Source organism: Talpa occidentalis, unplaced genomic scaffold (genome assembly GCF_014898055.3).
Source record: "Talpa occidentalis isolate TD23 unplaced genomic scaffold, MPIMG_talOcc4v2.1 talOcc4.3, whole genome shotgun sequence".
Classification (NCBI taxonomy): Eukaryota; Metazoa; Chordata; class Mammalia; order Eulipotyphla; family Talpidae; genus Talpa; species Talpa occidentalis.
In genome coordinates this window covers 52766410-52791248 of record NW_023603184.1, presented here as the reverse complement: position 1 = coordinate 52791248, position 24839 = coordinate 52766410, and the positions used below count along the sequence as shown (strand labels likewise).

The 24839-nt window shown below is 38.5% G+C and overlaps 1 protein-coding gene across 1 annotated transcript in view; it reads left to right on the top strand.

Moving 5' to 3' along the window:
* The first annotated feature begins 1739 nt into the window (after positions 1–1739).
* The window catches only part of GRM5 (glutamate metabotropic receptor 5), a 549187-nt gene continuing 526087 nt past the window's right edge, over positions 1740–24839 (top strand). Inside the window, 1 exon segment of the mRNA XM_037521807.2 lies at positions 1740–1751. The gene's annotated coding sequence lies outside the window, so the exon portion shown is untranslated.

The window sequence follows — 24839 nt, the reverse complement described above, 5'->3', positions numbered from 1 at the left end:
GCCCTCTGCTTTATCAAACCAGCTGGCATACTCAAGCATCAAATGTACAACCTTGTCCTCATTGCCAATAACTAAGAAAACGTCTTGTACATCAGACACAATCACAATGCCGGCATCAACTAGTTAGTATCCCCTCTTTATTTTCATCAGATTCTCTCTACTTTTGCATTTTTCATCAATACCATTTTCTCATCTTATTCAAGAATATCATTCACAACTTTGCTGATTTCTCTACACAATACTGAAACTTGCTTTTATGGATTGCAATCAACGTTTTTAAAAATTAACAAGGCCGGGGGCCTCCCCTGGTGGCGCAGCGGTTGAGCCCTGGGCTGTGAAGCTGCCTGCAGCCTCTCTCCAGCGCCGGTTCCATCCTGGGCAGCCAGCGAGCGTCCCACAAGGCACGCAGACCTCTCCTGCCACCCGCTGCTCCCCTCAGCAGTGTACTTTGATCCTTCTGCCTGTTCTATTCCCCACTCTAGCTCTGGTGAACTCTCACCCTCCCGCGCTTCTGACTGTACCCAGTGCTTGCATAAATAAATAAATAAATAAATAAATAAATAAATAAATAAATTAACAAGGTCCCATTCAGAATACCCATAAAATAGGGAAAAGCAAGATACCTCTGTAAGGATCAGCAAGGTGTGGTGACGCATACTTTCTTTTCTTGCTATTGAATCTTGGAGCTATCCAAGAAAAACTTACCTAGCTTTCAAGCTAGGTTGGAATCTAGCAACCAGAATTAGTAATGTATGTACCTGGACTCCAGGGGCCTCATCTTTTATTCTTTCATTCTGTGACCTTTTACAATTCAGCTAAGGAAAACATCATGGGGACAATAGTCACATAACTGCAATTTCTTTAAATTAATCTGTGCAATTGCTTTACTCCTCTCTCTCTCTCTCTCTCTCTCTCTCTCTCTCTCTCTCTCTCTCTCTCTCTCTCTCTCCTCAGAAACGAAGTCTGTTTTGGAATTCAAAGACAACCTCAACGTTTTTTACAGTCTTGGTGGTCAGTTATGAGGGTCGCAGGGAAATGGAAAACAAGCGATTCAAGGAAGCAACATGTATTTAACAGGTAAGGAGGAAGAAATTTCAATGGGCGAGGAAAGAGTCCTTAGTAAGAAGTGAAGACAAATGCAAAATGGCCTTATGAATAAGTAATGCCATCACAGGGAATGCGCTTTCTAACCACACGCACCCTGAATCATCTTGGGGTTCCCTGTCTTCCCGGCTCTCTCTAGCCTCCAGCGGCGTCGCCCCTTCTCCCAATCATCGTCAGAGGCTTAAAATGCCATCGTGGAGAGAAGCTCATTATCTACCTGCTCCCCCCACCCATTCTTTTTGAGTGACACCCCACCCACGCCTCCCCCTGCACAGCCCTTCTCCTTCTGCGGCTCCCAGAGGGAAGCTGAGGCGCTGCAGAGCAGCCCGCGGCTGCCGAGCCCGAGCCCCAAGACGGGGCTGCCAGACCCGGGGCCCCGACTGAGCCTGTGCCCGGCGCTTACGCCGCTCCCCGCCGCGCGCCGCGGGCGCAGGACCGAGCCCCGCGCTGCGCCCCCCGCTCGTCTGCCGGCGCACGTGCCGGGCTGCGGGGAGAGCTGCGCCCCGCGCGGCCGGCCCCCGCCCCCCCCCCCGCCCCGCCCCCCCCCGCCGCCGCGTCGCCGCCGCTAACGCCGGGCTGCAGCGAGGCCGCCGGAGCGCAGGAGCCCGAGGAGCGGCCGCTGGGCCGCCAGGTCGCCGCCGTCCCCGGTAAGCTCCGCGGCGCTTTCTGTCTTTGGCTCAGGACTGGGGTCGCCGAGGATGTGGGGGCCACTGAGCCCCTCCCCCATGCGGGAGGGAGCGCGGCCGGGCGAGGCGTGGGAGCCGGGCTGCGGGAGGCGGGAGGGCGGGTTGCCAGCAGGTGGAGAGCGGGCGAGCGGGGGACGCCGCGAGGTCCTGCAAGTTTAGAAAAGTCACCCTGCAAGGACGTGCGCGCTGTGAAGCAGACATGCATTTCCAGCCCGCAGCCCGGGCTACCTACCAGGCGTCTCTCCAGTGATAGGCTTAGGAGATCATTTTGCTTGTATTTGCATAAATGGTCTCGTTTCCATAGAACGAAATAAAAAAAAAAATCGGTGCTTCTCTCTCTCTCTCTCTCTCTCTCTCTCTCTCTCTCTCTCTCTCTCTCTCTCTCTCTCTCTCTCGCCTCTCCCCTCTCTGCTTCTCTCCACATACCAATACACGCGCCCAAAGGGGTACATTTCACAAGGGAGAGGGAAGAGAGCTTCTCTATTTTTGAGGTCTTCGGGAATACAGGGGACTCTTGCAAGCATGGTGCTTCCTCCTGCACAGAGGAGCAAAAGAGGGTTCTGCTTGAGTGTGAATGTCAGTGTTCCATTTCTAAAAAGACACGTCCATGACCGCATGCCCAGGAGAGAGAGGCTTTCTCAAACACGGGGCCGTTTTTAAGAGGGTGCTCCTGCAACTCTGGACCTTGAAGCTCAAGTTTTTGTATTCCCAGGGTGACTACGAAGGCATCCTGGTTGTAGCTTCCTTTGTGGAACTTAGGTAAAGGCTGGGGACAGACAGTGGAATGTGGGGCAGGGAGGGAAGTGAAGGGCTCTGGATATGACTGAATAGATTGATCGGTTGGTGAAAGGAACAAACCTGGAGTGAGGTTTGTCATCATTGTGGTCATTCAGTCCCACCCTGCGGAGTCCCTGGACTGGTCTCCAGGAGAATATATGACCTTGAATGAGTCCGTTAACCTTTGTGTATTCACTTTCTCCATTTGCAAAATCTACAGGCTGTCCGGTCTTTTGGGACATTAAGGTCCCATGCAATAGTGTCAGTCTATGATAAAGAAACCTCAGGGCATTTGCCCTTACATTAACACAGGCATTTCCAAGCTCCTGCCTATGCAAGCTGAGAAGTCTGTAGAAATGGGTGAGAAGGACACTCAGTCTCTAGCCAATGAAATCTGAAGTTCTGAGTATTGTTTGAAGAGGTTCGGATCCACATACCTAAAATTCACTTGGCTTTACAAAGGTAAGCGCTAAAGAAGGGGGTTGTGACAAGCTGGGAATTCACTGACCTGGAAGGGTTGAGCATGATATGGAATTAATTCTAATGCAAGCAAAATGAATGACATCCCAGTTTAAAAGCTGAGCAGTCAGGATGGCAGGAAGATGGTTGTCATGCCAGATATTCAAATGCTGTAATCTGAGCAGAGGGATTAGGAGACAGAAGAGAATGGGCATTCATCCTGAGAAGAGGGACTTCAGGTTCTCAGGAGGCAACTTGCATCATATCCCGGTGTCCTTGACGCCTCTGCCACTTGTCTGAAGAGGGCACAGGTCTCCTCCTTCCTCAATGCAAACTCATTCTTATAACTTAGGATTTGCCTTCCAGGTGCCCAGAGATGAAGGTGCCCGCGGGAAAGCTCATGCACTCCCGGTGCCCCCAACATGTGAGCATCCAACTGCCAAGCCGATCTATCCATACAGCTTCAACCTGAGTCTGTGTTCCTAAAGGAACTCACTGTGCCACTTGGTGGCACCAAAAAGTTGCGCTGAGAACTATTTTCTCTATAAATATAAACTGCCACCCCTCCCTCCTCTGCTCTCTCCCCTGCCCCCCTTCTCAGTAGCTGGGAGATTGCTGCACACGCGTCCTCAGCTCTGCTGTTCAGCACTCACTGAGCACAGGAGATGAGCTTAAAATCATCATGGGGAGGGAGCCTGGAGCTGGAGAGTTCGATTCTGCTTTGCTGATCTGTGCAGCCCAACTTTCCTGGGGGCTAGCTAGACTGCACCTCACTGCCCGCCCAGGGCCGACCGTGGGTAAGCTGGCTAAGTGTGTGCGCCCAAACGTCCCTGGGCTGAGGATGATGAAGAAGCAATTAGCTTGCTGGGGGAAAATACAGTGTAGTTTGTGGGAGGGTGACCAGGGTGGAGTGTGTGGGTGGGTGGTCATGATCAGTAGAGTGAAGTCTGCTTCCTTTGTGGACAACCTTGGTTAGACCTGTTGGAGGATAAGGCAAGAGCAACGGACAATGGATGGAATGGCTGCACGTGTGGAGAGGGGGATTCTGCTTGCCTTTGGATCTGAGTGCTGCTCTCTAAGGCTCAATGTGTCTGATTTAAAATGCAAACTGTGCTTCCCCCAAATATCCGAGACCTCAGCAAGAGAGAAGCAAAGGTGGAGAAAGAAATGAGGTGGGATCGCTTCCCAATACATCGCTTAGCTGCTGTGGCCAGTATTGCACCTACTGCGGAAAGAGGGGGGCAGACAGTGGGTGGTTCTGAAAGCAAGGCTCTTCCACTTGGGAGAGAATGTCTGTTTCTGAACCCCAGTCTGAGTCCTTCTGCTCGCTCCTTCCCCTGGATCTGTTTCACTTTGGACACAAAGCCTGCTAGTTAACTTACAGTGGATGCGTGAGTAGCATGCCAAGGTGGGAGCTGAGTCTACAGCAACTTGGGGAGAGAAACAGGCCAGGCCCAAAAGCTTGCCAGTGGCCATAGCCTCATCTGCATTTAGGATCTAGCAGCATAAATGAAGAATCTTATTTAGTGGGTTTTTCAAAGTGTTGTTAGAATTTCAGACTGCCCCTGTTTCCTTCCAGAGCAGGTGCTGCAGGGAAGGGAAATTGAGGAGAGATTAGCAAGCATTTGTGCTTATTGAGGTACAATATTGGTGCTGCCTTAGCTGAACTGTAAGCTTAAGTAGCCAGATAGGTGGATTCTTCAACGTTTGCTTCCTGCTAAGAGACTGACACAGGCTAGTGGAAGGCAGCTTCTCATTTTGATCTGCCTCTCCATCCCCTACATGATGTTTTATTGTTCTGAATTCCCAGAGATTGAGCTTGAGTCAATATATGTCACTGCTGGCTACTGACTAATTAAGGCAGTCAAGAAAGCATTGCCTGTAGTACCTGCAACCCCTTCCCAAGTGAGGTATGAGCCAGAGTTTGCCATAAAATCTTAAACACTGAGAGTTATACAACATCAGGACATTCTACTCCGAGTTTTGGAGTGTTTAGGTAAGCTGTGACTTGCGAGGTGTGCTTTGAACTCATTTCTCTCATGAGCAAGGACAACTTCTCCTTTAATTTTTCTGTTAAAACTATGCACTTACACATTTGTTAATCAGTTGTGGCAGTTGGTACCCTTCATGGATGTCAATATCTTTGGTCAGACTTAAAAATGCTGCTTTCTGCATTCATCAATCTCCAGACTTCTCAGAGAAAACCTTTTCAGCACTCCGGACAGATACTTCAGTTTCTTAGAATAGAACTTGCTACGTAGTTGCTTCTCTTAAAAGAGAAGCTTCCCTTAGTCAGTTACATTCTGCTTTTAAAGTAAGTAATGTAGGTATTTTCAGCAAAACCCTCCCTGACTCTGTGCTATCACATGGCAGTATTTGGGCTGTGGTCTCTGCTCAAAGAGAAATTGAAATCTTCAATGTTTATTTATTAGACAGCATGATGAGATTATTTGGGGGAGGAAGTGTATTTGAACAATCCAAATACTCATCAAGTTTTTCACTTTACTTCCTTAGGTAGCCCCTGGCTCATACAATCACTTCATAACACACATTATGGACATGGTGAAAAACACCAAGGTGGAAACTGAAAAATTCACTCATAGGTACTATATCCACTAGCCCAAAATATATAGATTTTGGAAATACCTGAGTAATTATATATAATATGAAGTTTTACTCTGATAAATGATATTCTTTTGGTCCCTAATATAACAATTGTCTCATTAAATGTTTACTTTTTTGATAAAGGTTATCACATTTTATTATTTTTCTTCAAAATACTATGTGAATCCTGTTATATCTCTTTTCTAGACTTATAAGAGTAATTTAGACAGAAAGAACTAAATCAAGTGCCAGTAAAATATAGATAAAATTACAGGCAGAAGATGGGATGAAGTTAATCATGAAAAAATTTTACTTATTTGTAAACCAGTTTCTCCCGGCTTTCTATCCTCATGGAATGGAGAAAGATGTTCCTTCATATGTTTTTTGCTGTTATTTTAGTTAGACTGATATGTAGTTAAGATTATAAATTGACATCATGAAATAGTGAAGGCTGCCTTTCTTGATAGATATTGATATGTACTAAACGTATCAGCATACAGTTTGGATAAAATGAATGATTATTACTACATAACAGAAATATTCTATAGTTTGAAAATATATTATTGTTAATCTCCAGAGAAATATTAACCCTAGTCCTGATGCATCATTTAGTCATAACTTTAATTAATAGAGATTAGGAGAACCTAGAAGAAAAAAAGCATCAAGAAATATTTTTTAGTTTATGTTATGTTTGTATTATCTAAATAAAGCAAATTCGAACTTGAACATTGGATTTTCAACTACCTGTAAATAAGATAATATATTTCTATTATTACTTCAGCTTAGTTGGTTAAAATAGTTCTAAAAAATATTGCTTTAATTTCCTTTAAATTTACAGATGGAAGGGAAAAATGTAGATTTTACCAGTTCTAATCTTGTTTGAATTCTATGTACCTGGTCAAAGGTGCTTTTGGCCTACATGCATGTTCACTCCTGTTCTAATAAATCCCATTTATTGAACACATCAGGCACCATGAAAAAACATTGTATATGTTATTTATTTAATTCTCACAACCATTATACCAGGCAATACTTGTTTTAATTTTCTGTTGTTAAAATTGAGGTTGATTTTTTTTCCTTCCACTGTCAGATAACAAGGAAATGGACGAAATTATAGATATATACATCTGATTTGTTTAGAACTCAAACTTACTCTTTTTCTATTATACTGATAGCTATGGTATGGCTCAAATTCATGGACTCATTCCCCCGTGTTTTGCAGTGAGTTGTGCTGTGGTTGACATTGCAGACACTTGCTCATGATGGCATGCGTTTGAATAACAGATTTGAGTGTCGACTAGCTACATGACCATCAGCAAGTTACTTAATATTGTTCTGCTCTAGTTTCCTCATTTTGAAAATGAGGGACGGCTTCTAAAACTATTAGCTCCTTTGAATACTTACAAATGTTAGGTTCTAGACCCACAGTGAGCAGTACAGAAATGGCAGTTATGACTGTTAATCCCATCCACACTTTTTTATTTGTTAGTTATTTACACAACTTGATAATTTGGAGAGTTCAGCTTCACACCTTCAAATGCACACTTCCTTCACTCACCCCCATCCAAGCTTTTTTTTTTATACCAAATGTCTCCATTTTATTGAATTAATTTTCTCAAAAATCTTATGGTTGCTACATAATTGCTGTCTCAGATAAAATCTTTCTTGACCAAATAATTCAGGAAATTTAAAGGAAAGACATATGGAAAACAAATACATTTTATGTAAATGTGATTTTGTTGGGCTGTAATGATATAAGGAAGAATTCCCTCATAATTTATTTTCATAATACTCTATTTGTAGGAGTAACTTTTAGCATAAATGTTCTAAAGAATATGAAAAATCCAATCATAATGATGTTAGTGGGCACTGTAGTAATAATATAGTATTATACATTTAGAATGTTTTACAGAAGAATAACTGATAAATACTTCCTGAAAACTCATTCTCTTTAATACAGTAATGTAGTACAATGCATTAAAGATCCAGAGGATATACTTTTAATGTTATATTAATATTTTATATAGAAATATGATTTTGTAAAAGTTATATATGAATTACTACATAAAATTATTCTTTATGCTATCTTGTTAAAATTTAATGAAGTTTGTATTTCATATAAAAAGTAAGTTTTGCAGTGGTAAAATATATCTTAGAGTGCTCTCTTCGTATTCAATCATTGTAATTTATGAATATTTAGAACTATGCTCATTTAATGTAAGGCACTATCATCCTTGGTTTTCACAGTTTAATCTGTAGTTCTCAAATTGAAATTACAAACTTCAAAACATGATAATGCAGACAGAAAATAGTTACAAAGCAAAGAAGGAATAAGGCAAGTCTATTCCAATCTACTCTCCTTAGAATTATTTGTAAGTTTCAGACAAAGGTTTGTGGTTCTGACATACCCATATAATTGGTTCTTAGTTGTGTCTTTGTTTAAAATATCACATTGTTTTACTGGCATAACATTGATTTACCACGCTGTCTATGATTTAGTGGTATAGGTTCACATCTCTTTAGATGTGTGTTATCACAACACACCCACCACCAGAACACCGATAATTGTCTACCAGAGTCCATTTGGAACATGCTCCATTACTCCCCACTTGGTAGTCTCAATTCAGCAGTCAGAATTTTGGGGTTTGTTTCTGTTTATTTGTGTGTGTGTGTGTGTGTGTGTGTGTGTGTGTGATTATATACACATTTCCAGGATAACTTCATGTAAATCAGTGGTTTTCTATATGGGAAGACTTTGTCCTGTGGAGGACATTTTAACAGTATCTAAAGACATTTTTCTTTTCTTTTTTTCCTTTTTTTTTTTTTTTACTTATCACAACTAGCAGGGTGGTGTGCTACTGGCATCTGGAGACCAGGGATGTTGTAAACATTCTATGATTCATGGACAGCAGCCATCTCACAACAAAGAATTTTCTAGCCCAAAATGTCAAGTGTGAAGAATGAGAAATCCTGACATAAATGATTCCTAGAAACAGTTACCTATATTTATTTGTTTTATTTATATAGCCTCTGAATACAGTTTATTGGTATTATATAAGAATTTAATGGAGATCAGAATCTTCCAGGATTTTTTGCATCAATGCATAAGATTTAACTAATCTACCCATTTAGTCCAATGGGAAATACTGTCTGATTATGTTGAGTGAGGGCACTGCAGCCAAAAGAGCCAGGTTCATGTCCAGACTCTGACATTTATTATGGGTTTGAGATTTCTGGCAAAATTTTTCACCACCATACCTCAATTTCTAGAATTATTTAACACAAGTTGTAGTATGCCTACCTCACAGGGTGATCTGATACAGGAAAAAAAAATGCTTATAAATATTTAGGAAAAAAAAGACACTTAATAAACATTAGCTATTAATAAGTAACAAGAAGTCGAGTTAGACATACAAAACCATTTTTTTCAGGTACCTGAGGATAGGTAATATAACATGCACACTAGTGCTTTACAATCTTTAGGGACGTGTCATAAATAATAAGAAAGCAGCTGAAGGTTGCAAAATGGGTAGAAGCCTAGAATCCCAGCCTGATGATTAAATCTAGTTAACAGTAAATTACATCATTTTCATTGGTTTTCTGTAGAAGGCTGTTTTAGGTCTTTGTGGACTACTAAACCAGTTGCTTAAATGCCTTACAATGATTTACTGATTTTATTTTATTCTGGTGCCAGCATCTTTTAATTAATACATAAAATTACAGATGTTATGATTGCACAATATTATTTTATTGTCTCTTTTTTTGAATAAGGGGGTCTCAGTTAATATATGGGCTATTATTTTTGTCAGGGCTAAATAGAGTATTGCACTTTCTTATTACAAGGTCACAGATGTGCATGCAAGATAGCTGCAACAATAGAACTATCCTCATAATATAAAGATTTTGGTATTATCATAACTCAGAATGCCTCTTATCTATGAAATGCACTTGTTTTCAGAAAATATATCAAAGGAATCCATGGCATATGTGATATTGACACCCCTGACTCTTTGTGATGAGGCTGCTCAGGCAGAAGGAATAATTTTAGTGTTGATGTCCTGAGCTGTGTGATTTGCTTGTGTGGGGATTAAGTTATATAAGCGACATCTGTGCCAGAAAGATGATCAGTGTTTGAGATTGTTGAAAATAAAAGACAATATGAGCTGTGAATCTGGTTACAGTGTAAATTACTTTTTATGACAAATTCTACCCACTAGCATTCTTCTTTATATTCATTTAGTACACAACAATAAACTGTATGATTGCATGAAGCAAATACTTTTATACATACTAAATATATGTCATTGTTTTCTATAATGGGGTAGATATCAATTGTATTATGGAATGAACCCAAAAATATAATGCCCAATAAAGCAACCTACTGCTTTTGAAAGAAGTACATAAACCATATGAGTTGTACTCCTTATGTAAACTCTTGTCCTTTACACTTTTAATTGTATCAAAGTTCTCCGTATTATTTTGAAAGTTATTTTTTAATTTCTCCTGATCATCTACAGGAATAACCTGACATTTTTTTTTTTTTATAGCAACCCCTACCATCTGAGAGTTATAAAGTAAATAAATTATTTTCTTAACGACTGTTTGCTATAGGCGAAATAGTGATAATCAGACATTCTGAGCAGCAATTTTGCTTTTGGTAGATGTGTGATTAGTAATGGGAAAAAGTCAGTAAAATGAATAAATAATATATTACCATTTTCCTCCCTTTTTATGAGCTCTTCTTAACTGAATGAATGAATCTGGTGGTGAGAGAGCCAAAGAGCAAGGACCTCACTCATTAACTTGCATAAAAGCAGGATGGAGCAAGTCCTCTTGGAAAAAAAACATTGTATAGTATCCACAATTGATGAGGTTAAGGAGAAAGGGCTAAGGGTGAAATTAATGCCACCTTTGAAAACAGAAATTTCTAAGATTATAAAATGTGAACACATTTATGTCAACAATGTCATTCCTTTGTTCTATATAAATATTTTCAAAAGTAAATAAAATGCAAGATTGTTTATGATAGAATAAAAATTATAAGCAATCTAAATATATAATAAGAAAGGATAATTAAATGCCATTTAACTGTTGAAAAAAACATAGGTGAATTTTAGGTCATTTGATTTGGAAACTTAGCCAAATTATTTTCTTTCTACCTCAGATATTCCTTCTGTAAAATATGCAAGCTAACACATGACAAGGTCCTTGTGTGTTTTGGCTATCATTATTGTTCCATTATCACAATTAAATAATATGGAATGTATTTATAATGAATTATATATGGAAGGATAAACTATATTATGTATTCCTTTTTTTAAAGATTTATTTATTTATGCATACAAGAACTTGGGTACAGGCCAGAGGTGTAGGAGTATGAAAGGTTTCACCAGAGACAGTGCGGGGAACAGAACAGGCAAATTTACTGAAATGCACTGCTGAGGGGAGCAGTGGGGAGAAAGGAGAGGTCCTCTGCGCCATGTGGGTATCTCCCTGGCCGGGGATCGAACTCATGCTACAGAGGCTGCAGATAGCTTCCCAGTGCTGTGCTTAACCCCTAGCGCCACCAGGGAGGCTTATGTATTTCATATTAACACTCTATTTAAATAAAAGCAATCTGTGTGAAAGACTTTATACTCAGAAAAGTATAAAAAAGCAGACATCAAGTTGTACAATGTGATTACACCTGGGTTTTGTGATGACATTTTGCTGGGTACTAGTCTCAGGTCTGCTACAAATTATTTAATTTCCATGGGTGTCAGGTGAGGTGATCCTCTACAGAGCTCTCTAGATATATCATTCTATTTTCTTAATATGTTGAAAAGCCATGGAGAACACTGAAAGTTTCTTCTGCCACTTTGTCAGCTCCTGCTTCTTTTTTAAAGCTTCTGTTGCCTAGACTCATTGGGCAGAGGAAGTTTCATATATATACTTTCAGTTTACTGTGGTGTAGAAGGGATACTATCTTGGAATCTCATACTATCTTGGAATCTTAATAAGAGATTCCAAGACAAATGAAAAAAGACAAATCAAGTCAATTCATTTTATTTATTTATTAAGTCAGAGGAATTTTTTGAGCGTCTCTTTTTATGTTAGTGTTATTTAGGTACTGTGTATGACGAAGATGCAACCCTTAAGGGGTTTGAAGTCTGTACAAGACAAAATGTGTATAAATATCTGCAATATTAGCTTAGTAATAAATAACATATGAAAGTATAGTTAAAAATGCCACTGCATGGTGAGGGTTTAGGGAACTTTTTACACAGGGACTATTTTAACATATTCCGTAGGGATCATGCTCAGTGAAATAAGCCAAAAAGAAAAAGAAAAATACCGGATGGTCTCACTCATAGCAGGAATCTAGAATACTTAAATAAGGGACCAGGAAAATGAATAACTATAAGAAAGTGAAAATCAAAATCAACAAAAACTATGAACCAGAGACACTTTTTGGGGGGTGGGGGAGGCGGGAGAGGAGGGATTGGGGTCAGAATGGGGGGATTGCAAATGCATGAGGAATATAAAAATAAAATTTATTAATTAAAAAAAAAAAAAAAACCTCTTTATAGGGTCTCCCCGGTGGCGTAGTGGTTGAGCGCTGGGTTGCGAAGCTGCTCGCAGCCTCTGCAGCACTGGTTCGATCCCCGGCCGCTCCCCGGCCACCTGAGGAGGGTCCCACATGGCGCGCAGACCTCTCCTGCCGCCCGCTGCTCCCCTCAGCAGTGTACTTCGGTCCTTCTGCCTGCTCTGCTCCCCGCTCTGACTCTGGTGAATTCTCTCACCCTCCCGCGCTTCTGACTGTACCCAATGCTTGAATAAATAAATAAACAAACAAACAAATAAATAAATAAATCTTTAAGAAAAATTAAAAAATAAAACTCTTTATAATTATAATTGCCAAAAAGAGCTGTGACTCAGAGAAGTAAGTGATCAAAGGTATACAACCAAGAAATGGCAGTGCTGGATTCAAAGCCAGGTCTGCATGACTCCAAGCCCTTGGACTTAATGGCTCTGATAGACAGACTATTAAAAAAAAAGAGAGGGCCTCCCCTGATGGCACAGGTGGTTGAGCACAGCACTGTGAAGCTGTCCCAGCCTCTGCAGTGCCGGTTGGATCCCCGCTGGCCTCCAAGCAATCCCACACAGCCAGCAGACCTCTCCTGTCTCATGTGCTGCTCCCCTCAGCAGTGTGTTTCCTCATTCTGCCTGTTCTGTTCCCTGCTCTGTCTCTGTTGAATCTTCTCACCTAACTGCACATCTGGCCTGTACCCTGGGTCTTGTATAAACAAATAAATAAATAAATACATAAATACATAAATCTTAAAAAAAAAAAAAGAGGGAGAGACAGCCTATCTGGTAGAGAATCAAGAGAAACAAAACCTCTGGGGCAAAGAGTTGTACATGTGGAAGATAGACAGATTTAACTTGACTAACACTCTCCCAAGGAGGGGCAGAATGAGGAATGATGCTAATGTCAGTGAGTTTCTAGATTTTGTGTTTGCATATATATACTTTTTCATAATTTTTTCTTGGTGAAAATTAAACCATATCTGCTTTAAAAAAAAATATTTATTTATGCATATAAGAACTGGAGTACAGGGCCTCCCCGGTGGCGCAGCGGTTGAGCGCTGGGTTGCGAAGCTGCCCGCGGCCTCTGCGGCGCCGGTTCGATCCCCGGCTGCTCCCCGGCCACCACAGGAGGGTCCCACATGGTGCGCAGACCTCTCCTGCCGCCCGCTGCTCCCCTCAGCAGTGTACTTCGGTCCTTCTGCCTGCTCTGCTCCCCGCTCTGCTCTGGTGAATTCTCTCACCCTCCCGCGCTTCTGACTGTACCCAGTGCATGTATAAACAAAACAAACAAACCAGCACACAAATAAATAAAGCATGCCTCTATAAAAAAAAAAATGCATACATGCAATGTGTATATAAAAAAAAAAAAAAAAAGAACTGGAGTACAGGCCAGAGGTGCAGGGGTGGTGGTGGTGAGGGGATTCACTAGAGACAGAGCAGGGAACAGAACAGGCAGACTGACTGAAATACACTGCTGAGGGGAGCACTGGGCGAGTCAGGAGAGGTCTGCTGCGCCATGTGGGTAGCTCCCTGGACAGGCATTGAACTCGTGCTTCAGTGGCTGCAGATAGCTTCATAGGTTGTGTCTTAACCCCTTGCTCCGCCAGGGAGGCCCTAAACCATATCTGCTTTTAATTTTCATCTAACATAACGTGAGTATTTCAGGTTTCATTTCTCACTACCGCCACACATGCACGTATTTCACAAGAGAAAGTTTCTGTTCAAATAACGTTTCAATGTCTTTTGCTGTCTTCTCTTTATCTCTGGCAATTTAAACACTGGGATTCCCTGAAACTCAGATTCAAGAAATGGTTTCTTTTCTACTTCCATTTCCTAAGTGAAATAATTTGATTTCATGGCTTACAGAATGGGAACATCCAAACACGTCCCATTTTTCTACCTGCTATGGAGAACTTTCTTCAGAAATTCAGCCTCTTATATTAAGCTGTTTATTAAATATTGCCTCTTGGCTTTCTAATATATATCTAAAATTTGATATTTTAATACTGAATTTGGTTTCTCCAAACACATCTGTTCCTCCAGTTTTCTTCATCTCAGGTCAATATGATACGATCTTTTACTTACTAAGTTTTCTCATTGATTCTTCCCATTCCTTCATATTGTAAATCAGATCTTACAGCAAATTCTTCTATTCTACCATCAAGATATAGTCAGAATCTTACCAGTTTTCACCATCTATACTATCATTTGCTAGACACAAGAACTTTCATCTTTCCCACTTGATTATTGCAATATTTGTCCCAGTTTCTCTTGAGCTTATGCCTTTGTGCCATTATTCTTAATAAAATGTAGATCAGTGTAGACTTGCTCTATTGGAAACTTCCAAAAAAAATATTTTCATACAATGATATAGCGTTAGTCTTTCAGATTCAATATCACACTATTTCTGGACCCCCACTTCAATGTTTCCACTCTGTCATGTTTGTTCCACTGTAGTAACAATGGCTTTTATGCTGTTGCTCCACACACTAGGCATACATCTGCACTTGATTTTATTTTTATCTGGATTGTTACTTTCCTTGATATTTGTATAACTCACCCCATTACTTTTAGGCATTTATTCTCATTTTACTTTTCAGTTTATATTTCTTTGTCTACATAAAAATTACCACATTTCTGACACTTTCCTTTCTTTCCTTGTTCTTTCTATTTAACCTTTATTACGGTGAAGCATACAATATTTTACTTCCTTGATTTATATAGTCTAACAACTTCCCCTTAATATAGTTTCCATAACACATGCATTTATGTGTATTCTATAACTGAATCCACAAGATCTACAAGAGTACTTGGTATAGAACAATTAATAAACAATTATTGGACACATGAGTGATGCTAATAGAGGTGGTGTGTGCTTTGTTAGGTTATTTGGGATTTATGCTCTGAATTTTTTGTATTTGGGGAGCACATGTGATAATTTGTTGTTTAATCTTATAATATATTGAGTTGTAGCACAATTATGTCACATTTCTAAGCCATTATTTATTGCAAAATGTGCTTTTCAGGTATCTGAGTTTAATAGATAATAGCAACAAAATAAAGTCATTGTGTATTTCCAAGACAATTTATGAAGCAATCTTTGCTTTGTATTCTGGCAGGCCCATCATCTTCTGGAAAATGTCAGTGTAATATAAATTGACTTATACTGGATAATCATATTCATTTGTATGTTTTTTGTTATCGAATCATGTATTTTCCTGGAATATTGCTCAATCTCTGCATTCGAAGGCAATTGCTATAAGATTCTAGTCCATACTGTATCTCTGTGATTCCTATAATTTCTATGATTTTTTTTTTATGGGTCTCCCCCGGTGGCACAGCAGTTGAGCGCTGGGCTGCTAAGCTGCCCACAGCCTCTGCAGCGCCAGTTCGATCCCCGGCCACCGGGCAAGAGTCCCACATGGAGCGGCAGACCACTCCTGCCGCCTACTGCTCCCCTCAGCAGTGTACTTTGTCAATCTGCCTGTTCTGCTCCCTGTTCTGGCTCTGGTGAATTCTCTCACCCTCCTGCACTTCTGACTGTACCCAGAAGTACAGTATTAATTTACATTAATTTGTATTAATAAATAAATAAATCTTAAAAATATTCTATGGATTTTTTATATACTTCTCATAGGAAGGCACAATGAGACAGCAAAGGATCATGGAAAGTTATGGAATCATTGAATATTGACCTGAATTCTAACTCCATCATTTTCTAAGTGATTGACTAGTTTTTGACTTATTGAAATCCAATACATCTTTTGTAAATTAGATATAATACAATGATAAGTACATCTTATTTTTATTATAAAATATTGATTTATATATAGTAAACCATCCTTGCATTCCTGGGATTAATCCCACTGATCATGGTATATAATCCTTGTAAAATACAGTTAAATTCCATTTGTTTATTTTTTGTTGAATGATTTTGCATTGGTCTTTATCAAGGATATTGATCAATAATTTTATTTTCTAGTGTTGTCTTTGGTTTCAGTATGAGGATAATAAAATGCTAGTGAGCATTCCTTCTTCTAGTATTTTTTTTTAATTGAACAATGTGGATATTTGTTGATCTTTAAATGTTTGACAGAATTGATTTTTAAAGTCATCTGACCCTGGATTTTTTTTTAATCAGATTTTTTAAAATTAATTTTTCACCTTCTGTGCTTGTGATCAGTTTGTTTTATTAACCTGCTTCTTCTACATATATATGCCTATTTTTTTCCTGTTCTATTAAACCCTTAATCCCATAAACCCATTTAATAACATATTTTCTATCTCTGTTTCTTATTACTTTTCATAATTGAAATTCTTTTTTATCAACTACATAAGTATAGTTATTCCTAATTTTTCCTGGTTGCCATTTGCTTATAAAACTGTAGTCTAGCCTTTAACTCTAAGTCTATGCTTATCTTTTGATTTTTTGATGCAATGAAACAATAAAAGGTTGGCTTTGCTTTGAAATTCATTCAGTCACTCTACCTCTTTTGACAGGAAAGTTCAGGCTATTTATGTTTAAGGTGATTTTTGAGACATAAATACTCCTTGCCATTTTGTTATTATTATTATTTTTTTGGTTTTTGATTATTTTCAGTTTGTCTTGTCTTTTTTAATATTTCAGGTCTTCCTGTTATAATTTATTTAAATTCCATTTCCATTGTTTGAAGTACTTTTTCTGTTATTTTTTTGAGGCTTCTACTGACATTAGTTTATATTAGACTATTTGTGTGATGCATTGGGTGGTATGGCCTCCATGACTCATTCTATGGGCCACATTGTTGCCAGAGTATTTACTGTTTTGTTGCTTCAAGCAACTCTTTAGAAATTTGTTTGATTTGCATCTTGGTGTTGATAAATTCTTCTAGTTTTCACTTTTCAAGTGAATCTCCTTACTTTTTTTTTTTTTTTCTTGCTTGCTTGTTGATCTCACTGGGTAGAGGATTCTGGGAAGGTAGTCTTTTTGTATAAATATTTAAATATCTCCCTCTAGTCCTTTTATACCTGCAGTATTTCTATTGAAAAGTCCTTTCAGAATCAGTTTGGTGTCCCTTATACTTTACCTTACTTTCTCATGATTGCTTTTTATATTCTGTCCTTGTAGTTGATTTTGAACAACTTTATTATAACATTTCTTGCTGTTGTTTGAAATACTTTGGGTATCTTGGATCACCATGTCTGTTGTGTTTGTTTTTCCTTATGCTGAGATGACTTTCAGTAATTATTTCTTTAAATAAATTTTCTATCTTTTACTTTCTCTTATCCTTATCAAATTCCCATGATATAATTTTCTTTAAGTTATCACAAAGAGTTCTTACACCGTTTTCATTATTTTCCCAAAATTGTTTAATTCATGTGTTTTCCAATATATTATGTTTTGAACTTGTTAATTTTATCTAATGCTGTTTGTCCGCTGTTGAGGCTCTCAGCTGTATCTTTTAAATCAGCTATTGTGTTTAAAACTTCACTATTTCTAATTGTCACTGTTTCATATTTTAATTTTAAAATTTATTCTGCCTTTTTATTTCTATATCATTTTCTTTGAGTTCTGTAAGTGTTATTAGAGCTCCTATTCTGTCATCTTCTGTACTTCTGCTGGATTGAGCCTCCTCTCAATATTTTTTTCTTTTGCTTCAGCATTTATTATATATTGTTCCACCTCTACATTTTTTAAATATTTATGGGTTGTAATAGGCATAGATTTTCTACCTATTGTATTTTTTATTTTATTTTATATATTTTAAATCATTTTTCATTTTTGCACAATAAATAATTACTGTAAGGCACAATTTAGCCTTACAATATATGCATTTTCATCTTGGTTATAGTCCCCATACAATGCCCACCCCCCTTGTTTTGATCCTGCTCCCTCCTCTCCCACTTATAGTGTATCTCTGGTTTGTAGTTGCTTGTTGATTTTTATTTTTATTTATTATAATTAGTCTTTTTCCTGGTCCCTTATTTAGGTTTTCTAAATTGCTGCTATGAGTGAGACTATCTGGTATTTTTCTTTTTCTTTCAGGCTTATTTCACTGAGCATGATCCCTTCTAGCTCCATCCATATTGCTGCAAATTGCATGTGTTTATATTTTTGATTGCTGAGTAATATTCCATTGTGTATATGTGCCACATCTTCTTGATCCAGTCATCTGTTTTTGGGCATTTGGGTTGGTTCCATAGCTTAGCTATTGTATATAGTGCTGCTATAAACATGGGGGTGCAGGTGCCCTTTTGAATTAATGATTCTGTGTCCTCTGGGTAAATATCTAGGACTGGAATTGCTGGGGCATATGGAAGCTCCATGTTTAGCAGGTTGAGGAATCTCCACAAAGCTTTCCATAGTGGTTGGACCAGTTTGTACTCCCACCAGCGGTGAAGGAGAGTTCCTTTTTCTCCACACCCACAACAACATTTGTTGTAGCTAGTTTTTTTTGATATGTGCCATTCTTACTGGTGTAAGATGGTATCTATCGTAGTTTTGATTGGCATTCCCCTGATTACAAGTGATGCTGAACCATCACTTTTATAGACCTGTTGGCCATTTGAATTTACTCTTTGGAAAAGTTCCTTTTTAACTCTTCTGCCCATTTCTTGACTGGATAATTTACTTTGTTTTTGTTGAGTCTCTTCAGCTTTTTGTGGATTTTTGTGATCAGTACTTTATTATTAGTGTTGTGTACAAAATTTTTCTCCCAGTCAGTGGGGTGTCTCTTTGTTTTGGTTATTGTATCTTTTGCTGTGCAGAAGCTCTTTAATTTCATGTAATCCCACTGTTTATCTTTGCCTTCACTATCACTGCTTTGGTGATGAGTCTTTAAAGATGTTGCTGAGGCGTATGTCATGTAGTGTTTGGCCTACATTTCCCTCTAATATATTTATTGTTTTGAGGTCTTATGAATAGGTCTTTAATTCGTTTGAGTTGGTTTTTGTGCATGGTGCGAGGTAGTAGTGAAGTTTCATTCTTTTACATGTAGTGACTCAGTTTTCCCAGCACCATTTATTGAACAAACTTTCTTTGCTCCATTGCATATTCTTTGCTCCTTTGTCAAAGATTAAATCTGTTGGTTTATTTCTGGATTTTCTATTCAGTTCAATTGTTCCATGTGTCTGTTCTTGTTCCAATACCATGCAGTTTTGATTATTATGGCTTTATAGTATATTTTGAAACCTGGGAGTGTGATGACTGCATTCCTTTTTTTTTTTCATTACCTATTGTGTTTTTATCTATTAAAGTAATCTGAGAACTGTTACCAATGAAGGGGAGTAGGTTCAAAAGAAGACTGGTGCACCAAAGGATCACCTCCAATAAGCTCAGGAATTCAAAATTCCTACTGTGCTTTGGGTGTTAGTGTTGTGTTGTAGGGAGGAATCTATAGTGATCCCTTCCTTGAGGCCAGTTCTTAGCCTTACTGTCTCTTAAAGTCTCACATCCACTCCCACTCTAGGCTATTTTTATGCACTGGACACAGTCTTGTGCACAGTTGTTGATATGGAGTCACAGGTGGTGAGTTTTCTTATTTTCAGCACAGAACCATACTCCTAATGTTATTGACAGGTACTTGCTCAAACATTCTTTCTTTTAGTTTTAGCCCTGGCATTTGGGTGGCAGATGATTTGAGTATCAGCCTAGGCTTTAAGAAGAAACCTCTTTTATGAGGAAACCCAAGCACACTAATCTGCTTTTCCTTTCCAATTCCTGCTCCATGTACTCTATATCTTAGGTTCAAGTCAATAACCTTGCTTTCTACACTGAACCCCTATGGCTTTCCAACAGTGCACCCTCTGTCCTGTGTGTCAGCTTGCAAACCCCCTTAATATAGTGCATTACTGGGTCTCAGGAACCCTTGATGTTGGTGTGTTCCCAAGTGAAAAGCAGTAGGAGGTTCTGCACAATAGCACAACGGCTGTGTCTCCTTCTTGTGAGTTGTGCTGCATTGTTGTCACCCTAGCAAAGTACATTTGAAGATTTCCCTAGATTTTTCTGCCAGATAATTGTTCTCAGAGCAATCTGTGGTCTTCAGTGCCCCCCGCCTTGGGTGTTTTGAGCTGTGTTTAGTTGTGAGTATCTGAAGTTGGTGAGCCTAGTGTCTGCATGCTGCTGCCATCTTGCCGAACTCTGTAGTCTTTTAGACTCAAATCCTGTGAGTAGAGTCTGAATCATCTCTATTTTACTATCACATGTTATCCATTGACAAATCCACTTGATTCTTCTTGAAAAATATATCAGATTGTGTCTATTTCTCTTCATATCTAATGTCAACAATCATAGCCAAGTCACTATCATTATATACATAGATGACTATGACTAGTAGTCATAATAATCTCCTAGTCAGTTTTTTTAATTCATTACCCATAATAATAAACAACTACATCAGTATTTTTTAAGATTGAATGGTGTCAGTCACCTGTTTACATTGTCTCAATGGCATTTTATTGTGCTTTACTTCCAAATTCCCTACAAGAATATATAAGAACATACTTGGTCTCACCACTTCTCATTTTTCAACCTCAACTCTTACCACTATTTTTCCCATTTTCACTCTTGAATATTTAGTTCCCAGGAGAAAGTCATAGCAAAGGCATGCCATACATATTTGTTAAATGAGTTAATGAATAAGTGTTTGGTGAAAATTTGGTGCTCAATGAAATATTATAATAATTATCAGCATATATCATTGCATTTTTTGTTACATTAGTCTTTTCCACTCAACAATTACTATAGACTTGGAATTTTGAATTAAATAATAATCTATTCTACAGTAGAAGTAAGTGTATAATATTTTAGTCTTATTGTATATAAGATTTAATATATATGTGTGTGCGTGTGTGTTTATGTATATATGATGTCTCTATATAAAGACCTTGCCTAAAATAACACTAATAAAATATATGGAATTGATATATTAGTGTTGTCATAAGGAACCATTTATAGTCTCTCATGTTACTTTAAACCTTTCACATAAAAAAAAGGACCCCTGATTTCTCATTGAGTTTTCTAACATTCTAAATTTAATGAAAAGTTATTATTCCATTTACCTCAGTAAAATTTGCATGATCATGAGAATAAACATGGGTCTTCAAGTCTTTGGTCTATGCAAAGTATAGGGAAGGTTAAGACTATTCAGATAATTTCCCAGTGAGAAAGATAATCTTGGCCTTTGTTTCCTCCTCCTTCTCTATATGGCCAAAGTCCAGAACAAAGTTGTTTCCCCCTTAGATATTTCCAAATACTTAGTTACTCTGAACCATCTAGTTGTTTGACAAAGTCTTGTATTACAGTGTTTGGTACGATATAGAGGGAAACTTTCTCTGTTGCCATAGGGAACAGTGGAAAGGACTCAGTGAAAATGAATAAAAATGATTTGGTTTATAGTCATTTTGTGTCTATACCAGAATTTTTGCACATCTGATGAATTATTTATGTATGTATGTATGTATTTTATTTTTTTATAGAGGCATGCTTTTTTATTTATTTGTTTGTTTGTTTGTTTGTTTGTTTTGTTTATACATGCACTGGGTACAGTCAGAGGCATGGGAGGGTGAGAGAATTCACCAGAGCCAGAGCGAGGAACAGAGCAGGCAGAAGGACCGAAGTACACTGCTGAGGGGAGCAGCAGGCAGCAGGAGAGGTCTGCGCGTCATGTGGGACCCTCCTCAGGTGGCTGGGGAGCAGCCGGGGATCAAACCTGCGCCACGGAGGCTGCAGGCAGCTTCTCAACCCAGCGCTCAACCGCTGCGCCACCGGGGAGGCCCTTATTTATTTATTTAATAAAGATTTTTATTTATACGAGAACCGGGATACAGGCCAGATGTGCAAGAGGGTGAGAAGATTCACCAAAGACAGAGTGGGAAAAAGAACAGGCAGACTAATGAAATGCACTGCTGAAGGGAGCAGCGGTTGAGACAGGAGAGGTCTGCTTGCCATTTGGGTTGCTCCAAGGCCTGCAGAGATGGAACCGGCACTGCAGAGGCTGCGAAGAGCTTCACAGTGCTGCGCTCATCAGTCTGCACCACCAGGGAGGCCCTGATGAATTTTTTAAAACTATTAGTATTCCTGAAGAAACATTATAATTATATAAATTCGTAAACAACAATCACCTGCCTTCAAAATGTGGTGCTTAAGGAGTTAGTCACTTTAAAATGACTTGAGTTCCTTGACTGGTCAAAATGATAACATCCAAACTGAATATATTATACAATACTTTAAACTCAAGTCACAATTTTTCAGTTTCCTTTTGCAAATTATTTTACAATTTGCTGTAGGCAGCTCGGGGAAAAATCCTTCTTTGCACGAGTGCAAATTGAAATAAATGATATTCAAGTATACTAAATTTCTATGTTGGAAGGAAGTTCCAAACATGTAGCCTTCCAGACATTTGAGTCTTCACGATGTGGAAATTTTTCCTGAATCAGAAATACATAACTGATTACTGTGAATTATATAAGACTGTAATTAATTTGAAGACTCTAGAGGACCAAGTGAGTAGCCAGAGAAATTTCTGTCTTCTCCACCTAGCCACAGAGTGTCCTTGGAAATTTAATAACAAAGTGGAACAAATCTTGAATATATATAACCTTATTTACTATATAAATATTTGCATATCTAGTGTTGATTTCCATCAATACAGCCTAGCACACATTGCACCCATTTTTTAATGAATTATTTTATTTTATATAATTGCTAAAACAAGTTTCATTTTTGCATAATGTATGTATTTTCATTTTGGTTATATTCCCCAAACAATTCCCACTCCCTTTTTCTGACCATAATACCTCTTCTCCTCTCCCTGCCTCCCACTATAGTGTGTCTCTGGTCTATAGTTACTTGTTGATTTTGATTTTTACTTTATTGCAATTAGTCTTTTTCCTGGTCCTGTATTTAGGTTTTCTGGATTCCTGCTATGAGTGAGACCATCCGGTGTTTTTTTTTTTTTTTTTTTTTTTTTTTCTTTCTAGTTTATTTCTCTGAGCATGATCCCTTCCAACTCCATCCATGTTGCTGCAAATTGCATGAGTTTATCTTTTTTGATTGCTGAGTAATATCCCATTGTGTACATATACCACATCTTCTTTTTTTTGTTTTGTTTTTAATCATATTTATTTTTCCAAACTATTACAAATTTTGAACATATAGCTCCAATTAAAAAATCTTATAATGAATATCCATATATCCACCTAAATTTTGTTAACATTATGCCACGTTTGCCTTATCAAATATTTATCCATTTATTATCTCTGTATTCAATCAAAATATACCACATCTTCTTAATCCAGTCATCTATTATTGGGCATTTGGGTTGGTTCCATAGCTTAAATATTGTAAATAGTGCTGCTATAAACATAGGGGTGCAGGTGCCCTTTTGAGTTAATGTTTCTGTGTCCTTTGGGTAAATACCTAGGAGTGGAATTGCTGGATTATATGGAAGCTTCATCTTTAACATGTGGAGGAATCTCCACACAGCTCTCCATAGTGGTTGGACCATTTTGCACTCCCACCAGCAGTGCAGGAGAGTTCCTTTTTCTCCAAACCCTCGCCAACATTTGTTGTTGCTAGTTTTTTTTTTTTTTTTTTTTTTTTTTAATATGTGACATTCTCACTGGTGTAAGGTGGTATCTCATTGTAGTTTTGATTTGCATTTCCCTGATTACAAATGATGTTGAACATTTTTTCTGTGCCTGTTGGCCATTTGCATTTCCTCTTTGGAGAAATTTCTTTTTTTTTTTTTTAAAGATTTATTTATTTATTTATACAAGCAGTGGGTACAGTCAGTAGCATGGGAGGGTAGGAAAATTCATCAGAGCCAGTGCAGGGAGCAGAACAGGCAGAAGGACCGAGGTACACTGCTGAGGGGAGCAGCGGGCATGGCGGGAGAGGTCTGCACGCCATGTGGGACCCTCGCTGGTGGCCGGGGATCAAACCGGCACTGCAGAGGCTGAGGGCAGCTTTGCAGCCCAGCGCTCAACTGCTGTGTCACTGGAGAGGCCCTGGGGAAATTTCTTTTTAGCTCTTCTGCCCAATTTTTGACTGGATTATTTTCTTTGTTTTTTTTTTTTTTTTGAGTCTCATTGGCTCTTTGTAGGTTTTTGCACCCATTTTTTTTTAAATGAGGAAACTCTAGTGCTGAGAAGTTGAAAGTTTTTAATGTTTTTTAATAGAGGAACTGAAATTTGAACCTAAGTATTATTTTCCCTCCAAGGTCCTCTTTGCTATGCCTTGGTGTCTATTTGGAGACATTTTACTTTGTAGGAGACCCATCCCCTTCCTACTATACCTACAGTAGTTTGGAATTACCTACACAGTTTCGTCTTTGCTTTAACTTATGTGGGAATTATACACAATTTTTTATATATTGGGGAGGTTATTACATGTATAATTGTATAATTAGTCCATACTCAATCCTGAAAATTTGGGAAAAAAAACCAAAAAAACATATTCATAAAGCAAAAAAAAAAAAATCCTCTTAAGATGCCCTATGTTTAATATTTTATGGCCCATGCTCCCTAAAGCTTTCTGATCAGAGCATAGTTTTACATATAGGATGCTTTTTCTAACATCCATATGAGAGTATAGTTTGGTCAGACACACCTAATATTGGATTTGTGTATTCCAGATTAACAAAGGGGGAAAAAGGTGTT